General features: G+C 40.7%; 1 long non-coding RNA gene across 1 annotated transcript; it reads left to right on the top strand.

Moving 5' to 3' along the window:
• The first annotated feature begins 5,306 nt into the window (after window positions 1–5,306).
• Window positions 5,307–6,044, top strand: LOC115115926 (uncharacterized). The gene is made up of 2 exons (XR_003861468.2): window positions 5,307–5,397; window positions 5,605–6,044. It is a non-coding gene; the product is annotated as an uncharacterized LOC115115926 (long non-coding RNA).
• Window positions 6,045–8,497: the final 2,453 nt, after the last annotated feature.

Below are 8,497 nucleotides of genomic sequence, written 5' to 3'. Positions count from 1 at the left end.
TATACTGTTGAGTCATCAGCGGACATAGACACACAAGCTTTATTCAAGGTCAGTGGAGGGTATTTTGCAAAACAGAATACAATAATGGCCCTAGCCGCATGCCCTGTGGTACACCACACTCAACTGAATTTGCATGAGAGAGGCTTCCAATAACAAAAACCCTCTGTGTTGTATTAAATAGATAACTCTCAGTCTATAATTAGGCAGAGTATGCAAATCCATAACACTGGTGTTTTTTCAGCTATACAGTAGGTTATGACATCAAAAGCTGCGCTGAAATCTAACAAAACAGCTCCCACAATCTTCTTACTATCAATTTCTTTCAACCAATCATCAGTCATTTGCGTCAGTGCCGAGCATGTTGAGTGCCCTTCCCTATAACCATGCTGAAAGTCTTGGGTGTGGAATGACCTTTGCCTCCCTCCATGTCTGAGGGAACACAGTGTCTTCTTAAATTGAAGATGTGGCAAACATGAGTCAGAATGTATTCCGCTAACAACCTAAGCAATTTACCATCCAGGTTGTCGGTACCAGGTGGTTAGTCCTTATTTCTGATGAGAACACCACTTTAACCCAGTGAAGGGACAGCATCGCATGTGAAACTGTTTCTGAAAGTGTTGACTGATTTCCTCTTGATAACAGCGTATTACACCATATCATATAATCAGATATTGAGGTTAGGTAAAGCGCTGTCTGTGTTGCAGAATACATTTGGTGCTGTTCACAGCAGCTTTGTGTGTTTATAAAAATACCATCATCGTCATGTTCAGTGGTGTAAAGTACTTAAGTAAAAATATTAGTACTAATAAACTAGTTTTTGGGGTATCTGTACTTTTCTTTACTATTTGTATTTTTGACAACTTACTTTTACTTCACTACATTCCTAAAGAAAATTATGTACTTTTTACTCCATATATTTTCCCTGACACCCAAAAGTACATGTTGCTTTTGAATGCTTAGCAGAACAGGAAAATGGTCTAATTCATGCACTTATCAAGAGAACATCTCTGTTCATCCCTACTGCATCTGAACTGGCGGACTCACACGCTTTGTTTGTAAATTATGTCTGCATGTTGTAGTGTGCCCCTTGCTATCCGTAAATTTGTGCTGTCTAGTTTGCTTAAGGAATTTAAAATTATTTATAATTTTACTTTAACTTTGATACTTAACCTCTTCAGTCGACCCTCTACTTTTTGAACATTCTGTTAAAAATCGCGCAACATTTCAGCGCCCTGCTACTCATGCCAGGAATATAGTATATGCATTTGCTTAGTCTGTGTGGATAGAAAACACTCAGACGTTTAAAAAACTGGTTAAATCACTGCTGTGGCTTTACCAGAACGGCATTTACATCGAAAAGCACAGGAAAAACTGATCACTGAAAATGGGAAAATATATCCATGCGCTACTTGATCCCATTGATAAAGGTGAACCACAATTAATTGACTGAGGTTGCAGAACCTACAGCTTCCACACGGTGTCTAGAGTCTTGTCATTTCCCTTCGAGTTTTTTCTTGGTCAAACACATCTAGGACCAGATATTTTCGTTGAGTTTCTAGCCGGACATTTTTCCAGACGGACAGCTAATGATCTTTACATCGCCTCCTGATGAATTTTATCGCTTATTAACGTTTACTAATACCTAAAGTTGCATTACAAACGTATTTCGAAGTGTTTTGTGAAAGTTTATCGTCGACTTTTTGAAATTTAAAAAATGACGTTACGTTTTGAAACGATGTTTTTTTCGTTTATCACACAGTCTACATATAACGATATCTAGGCTTTATATGGAACGATTTAATCGAAATAAAGACCCAGATAGTGTTTATGGGACATCTAGGAGTGCCAACAAAGAAGATGGTGAAAGGTAATGAATGTTTTCTATTTTATTGTGCGGTTTGTGTAACGCCGAAATGCTAATTATTTTGTTTACGTCCCCTGTGGGTCTTTTGGGGTGTTGCATGCTATCAGATAATAGCTTCTCATGCTTTCGCCGAAAAGCATTTTAAAAATCTGACTTGTTGCCTGGATTCACAACGAGTGTAGCTTTAATTCGATACCCTGCATGTGTATTTTAATGAACTTTTGAGTTTTAACTAATACTATTAGCAATTAGCGTAGCGCATTTGCATTTCCAGAGCTCTAGTTGGGACGCAAGCGTCCCGAGTAGAAGCAACAGGTTAAGTATATTTTTGCTAATTATATTTACTTTTGATACTTAAGTATATTTAAAACCAATTACTTTTAGACTTTTACTCAAGTAATATTTTACTGGATGACTTACATTTTTACTTGATTCATTTTCTATTAACACTTAGAGCTCCCCATCCCGGATCCGGGATCGTGACTACGGCTCAAGCTCATTAGCATTACGCACAATGCGAAAAAATATTCCTAAAAATATTTAACCTCCACATATTAACAAGTCCAATATCTCAAATGAAAGATAAACATCTTGTTAATCTACCCAGCAAGTCAGATTTCTAAAATGTTTTACGGCGAAAACATAGCACATATTTATATTAGATCACCACCGAAACAAAAGGCAAGCGGCGGCCATTTTGTCCCAGAAAAATAAAATTTTAAAGTAGGATTAAAAAATAAATAATTCACTAACCTTTTGAAAATCTTCATCAGATGACAGTAATATTACATGTTACACAGTACATTTTATTTTTTTTTTCAATAATATGCCATTTATATCCATAAATCTCGGTTGACGACATTTTAAAAAAAAACATGCTACTCAAATGTCCGGAGAAATGATGATAGCTCCGACAGATAACGTCAGATAACAAGCAATAAACATGACTAAATATACATGTTCTACATATATTTACAAAGATACACTTCTTCTTAATGCAACCGCTGTATTACATTTATTTTTAACGTTACAGACATCGTTCACTGGGCTATACTATGAGTCGGCGCTCAGATATTAGCATATGTCTCCTCTACGTTTGGAGTCCACAGAAACCCAAAATAACCACATAAATATTCCCTTACCTTTGATGTTCTTCCATCAGAAGACGTAGAAGGAGTCATACTTACCCAATAAATCGTTTGGTTTCACATTGTGTGTCCCTGTATTAGCATATGCTAACAGCTTCAGCTGAAATGCATCAAAAATGACTTCTGGTCCAGCACTCTTGCGCATTAAAACTTCCAATTTACATATTATATGTCGATTAAACTGGTCAAACGATGTGCAAAATCGAGCTTTATGATGTTTTTAGCATGTAGAACAAAGGACAGCGCTAACAGACAAACCGGCTTCAAATGCTTGATCTTGGAAAAGGAACATACTCCAAATCGGCCGCGGCAATAGAGTGCATGTATTTCAGAGGGACACGAGCAATTTCGCCCGCCAAACGTGCAGGGCTCGTGGGATTCTCACAATGAACGCACCATTTGAAAGCAGGCATCGCGCTGAACAGATAGACTGTTCCTGGATTCGTAGCTGCCTGGGAAGGGTGGGGGCGATGACGTCAAAGTTGACCCAACTTTTCTATTGTTCACAGAGTGTTTGGGAGAATGGCTGCCCTGAGAGTTCTGCTTTACATACAGACATAATTTAAACGGTTTTAGAAACTTTAGAGTTTTCTATTCAATAATAATTTTTATATGCATATATTAGCAATTTTGGGAGAAAAAAAATTCAGTTTACTATGGGTACGCACTTTCTCCAACAGGGGCAGTATAGAGGAGAGTTCTAATTAAGGTATCTTTACTTTGGCCTCCCGAGCGGTGCAGCGGTCTAAGGCACTCCATCGCAGTGCCAGAAGTGTAACTACAGACCCAGGGTCGATCCCGGGCTGTATCACAACTGGCCGGGATTGGGAGTTCCATAGGCCAGCGCACAATTGGCCCAGTGTCGTCCAGGTTAGAGGAGGGTTTGGCTGGAGGGGCATTAATTGGCTCATCGCGCTCTAGCTGACCTCGTGGAACGATGTTCCCAATGACACATTGGTGCCTCTGGCTTCCGGGTTAAGTGGGCGGGTGTTAAGAAGCATGGCGGGTCATGTTTCAGAGGACGCATGACTCAACCTTCGCCTCTCGAGCTCATTGTGGAGTTGCAGCGGGTACTTTTTCCACCACTGGTCATGTTGCAAAATTACCAGTGAAGAGACAGCGTTGTAGGTTTAAATAAATGTTATCATCACCATCATCAATCATCATGTTGCAACCGGTTAGGGGACAGCACAGTATGTTTAAAGACGTGCTATCATCATCATCATCCTATTGCAACAGTACCAGTGAAGAGATGGCATAGCGTATGAAACTGCTTAAAGTGATCAGTCATTTCCTCTTTATCAGGGCATATTACACATTATCATACTTTACATTTGTGTATGGCTAATTCCAGGTGATGCCCTATCGCTTACATGGTGCACTGCTGAGGGCCCTATGGGCCTTGGTCAGTAGTGGTGCTCTCCTGAGGGCCCTATGGGCCTTGGTCAGTAGTGTTGCTCTCCTGAGAGCCCTGTGTGCCTTGGTCAGTAGTGGTGCTCTCCTGAGGGCCTTATGGGCCGTGGTCAGTAGTGGTGCTCTGCTGAGGGCCCTGTGGGCTGTGGTCAGTAGTGGTGCTCTGCTTAGGGCCATACGGGGCCTGGTCAGTAGTGGTGCTCTCCTGAGGGCCTTATGGGCCGTGGTCAGTAGTGGTGCTCTGCTGAGGGCCCTGTGGGCTGTGGTCAGTAGTGGTGCTCTGCTTAGGGCCATACGGGGCCTGGTCAGTAGTGGGGCTCTGAGGGCCATAAGGGTCCTGGTGAGTAGTGATGCACTGTGTTGGGAGTCGGGTGCCATTTGGGATGCAACCTTAGGCCATTGTTAGGTATGATATGGTGTAATAGCTGTTATCAAAACAACATGACTGATCAGTTTCATAAACAGTATAACAGGCAATGCTGTCACTTCACTCCCCTCTCCTTGGAAGTGGAACTAGCGATAGTGATCTCTAATGTCACTAATGCCATGCCCCTGGTTGAACCAGCACAGTGACTTGGATTAATTCTGGTATAAAAATGGTGAGTTGTTGGAGACAAAATACATGCAGCCTCCAGCATCTTGTTACTGAAGCTGAACCAAACACTCAGACTCACTATCAATTCTCATCACCATGAAGATGATGTTGACCATCTCTCTGCTCCTCAGTGTTGGCTTTGCACTGGCTGACGCAATGTCTGTTCCGGAATTGAGAAACGACCTGAACAGACCAGGTTGGAAGGTCATCAAGAACTGTGTGAAAGTGCGAACGATCGTGGTGGAGGAGTTTGACAACATGCCGCCGCAGAAGAAGGAGACGGTTCAGATCTTCGGGGGACCAGAGTGTGACGACGACAATGAGAGAAGCAAAAGAGGATTTGTTCGCCTCGGCCGACAACTCTCCAATTACTGAAGGTATCCATTTAAATATTTGTTGTTCTTGTACATAATTATATAGTACAGGGGTGCTTGAATAGCAGTGGGATAGATTTGAACCCACTTTTGCACTAGTACATGTATTCTAGAGGCAGTGGCTAAGACCGCTAGACCACCTCAGGCCACAAAGATAACAATTTGACAGAAAACAATATGAATCCACTCCTCCTTTCTCCTCTCTTACAGCCTTGAGTAGTGTCACCTGGAGAAGACTGGCCTGGCCTCCCCAGTTTACGTACGTGGCCCTTGACTGTGGGTATCCGGTGACAGTGGACGATCCAGTACAGTGACGGGCAGTGGGGACGACATGGGAATGTGGGATAATCATGAATTAGAAAGTTCAATTAAATTTATTGGATTCACTCCAACTACTGTCTGTCTGAAAAGTGACACACTATACCCTGTGTTTTGCAGATTTTTATGGTCATAATTAGTTTGCTTCTCTGTTATATACTATCTGGTAACTCTCTAAGGCCATGCTGTAATGTATATGAATACAGTATTGAAAAGTAACCTTGAATAATCATAATGTACGTTAACGCTCACATTTTTAATGTTGCGTTGGATATGTCTTTTATGGAATGCTTCTAATATGATCAAGATAAAAATAGACTCATCTAAGGTCAGTTTTGTGTGGGTTTCTCCCTATGGTTTAGAATTATAGGCAGGGTTTCTCTCTAGGGTTCAGGATTTAAGGTAGGGTATCTCCCTACGGTTTAGGATTTGGGGGAGAGGGTAAGCCTTGGTTTTAGGATTTAAGGTAGCTAGGGTAAGCCTAGAGTAGGGTTTCTCCACAGGGTGTAGGATTTAGGGGAGGACAAGCCTTGGGTCTAGCATTTAAGGTAGCTAGGGAAAGCCAAGAGTTTAATATTTAGAGTAGAGTTTCTCCCTAGGGTTTAGGATTTGGGGGAGGGCTAGCCTAGAGTTTAGGATTCAAGGTAGCTAAGGCAAGTTTAGGGTTTAATATTTAAGGTACCTCGGGCAAGCCTAGAGTTTATGATTTAAAGTAAACCCTACGGAGTTTATCCGTAGGGTTTAGCAATAGGGGGAGGGCAAGCTGATACATTTATTTCCAGAGCGTATTAAGCTGTGCTACACTAAGTGTTTAAGGTTAACTCTTAATGTCTAGGATCAGGTTAATATCCTAATCGCAATATTTTTGATATTTTGCTATTTATTAGGATCCCCTTTAGCCACTGCAAAAGAATCAGCTACACTTCTAGGTGTCCACACGAAACATGAAATAATACATAGCGCAGAACATTATTAGTCAAACTGAAATAAATACATTTAACTACTAGCCTACAATGGCCACACCCCATGGAAATTTAATTAACATAATTTTAAAAATCTGTCTGTTTATGCGAGAGAGAAAAAAAAAAAATCAGCATGGGCCAATATCGCACTTTAGCATCTGCGGTGAAAGGTGGCAGAGCTAGAGTGATCATTGTCAGACCATGAGACATCCTGACAATCGGTATTTCACAAAATCGTATGTAGTGTCCAAATGGTTTGGCCTACAAACTATTGTACAACCATACTGAAAGTTGAGACTCTCATGAACACAATTGTTTTATCCGTTTTGCTGTAGGATACCCACAAGTCACACAAGACGAGTCTGCATGTCCCCAGTACCAGTTTAAAAATGAATGGAAGTATTAGTGCCTAAAATAAGGGGATAAATATAACAAGAAATATATACACTACAGGTCAAAAGTTTTAGACCACCTACGGGTTTTTCTTTATTTTTACTATATTCTACATTGTAGAATAATAGTGAAGACATCAACACAATGAAATAACACATGAAATCACGTAGTAACCAAAAAAGTGTTAAACAAATTCTTCAAATAGCCACCCTTTGCCTTGATGACAGCTTTGCACACTCTTGGCATTCTCACAACCAGCTTCATGAGGTAGTCACCTAGAATGCATTTCAATTAACAGGTGTGCCTTAAAAGTTAATTAAAAGTTTATTTGTGGAATTTCTCTCCTTCTTCTTTATGAGTTTGAGGCAATCAGTTGTTTTGTGACAAGGTAGGGGGTCTACACAGAAGATATCCCTATTTGGTAAAAGACTAAGTGCATATCATGGCAATAACAGTTCAAATAAGAAAAGGGAAACGACAGTCCAACTTTAAGAAATGAAGGTCAGTCAATGCAAAAGATTTCAAGAACTTTCAACATTTCTTCATGTGCAGTCGCAAAAACCATCAAGCGCTATGATGAAACTGGCTCTCATGAGGACCGCCACAGCCTTAGAAATTGCAGCCCAAGTAAATGCTTCACAGAGTTCAAGTACTGTAACAGACACATCTCAACATCAACTGTTCAGATGAGACTGTGAATCAGGCCATGGTTGAATTGATGCAAAGAAATGAAATCAATAAGAATAAAACATTTGCTTGGGCCAAGAAAAACAAGGAATGGACATTAGACCGTTGGAAATATATCCTTGAAGCATGGAGAAGGAGGTGTGATGGTGTGTGGGTGCTTTGCTGGTGACACTGTCTGTGATTTATTTAGAATTCAAGGCACACTTAATGAGCATGGCTACCACAGCATTCTGCAGCAATACGCCATCCCATCTGGTTTGTACTTAGTGGGACTATCATTTGTTTTTCAACAGGACAATGACCCAACACACCTCCAGGATGTGTAAAGGCTATTTGACCAAGAAGGAGATGGAGTGCTTCATCAGATGACCTGGTCTCCACAACCACCTGACCTAAACCCAATTGAGATGGTTTGGGATGACTTGAACTGCAGAGTGAAGGAAAAGAAGCCAACAACTCCTTCAAGGCTGTTGGAAAAGCATTCCAGGTGAAGCTGGTTGAGAGAATGAGTGTGCAAAGCTGAGTATGCAAAACTGTGTGTGCAAAGAGTGTGCAAAGCTGTCATCAAGGCAAAGGGTGGCTACTTTGGCAAATCTAAAATCTTAAAATATATTTTCATTTGTTTAACACTTTTTTGCTTACTACATGATTCCATGTGTTTTTTCCTAGTTTTAATGTCTTCACTATTATTCTACAATGTTGAAAATAATAAATAAAAACCCTGGAATGAGTAGGTGTGTCCA

The sequence above is a fragment of the Oncorhynchus nerka genome, linkage group LG2 (genome assembly GCF_034236695.1).
Source record: "Oncorhynchus nerka isolate Pitt River linkage group LG2, Oner_Uvic_2.0, whole genome shotgun sequence".
Classification (NCBI taxonomy): Eukaryota; Metazoa; Chordata; class Actinopteri; order Salmoniformes; family Salmonidae; genus Oncorhynchus; species Oncorhynchus nerka.
Note: the sequence above shows the minus strand (reverse complement) of the source record. Positions and strands in the feature narration are given on the sequence as shown.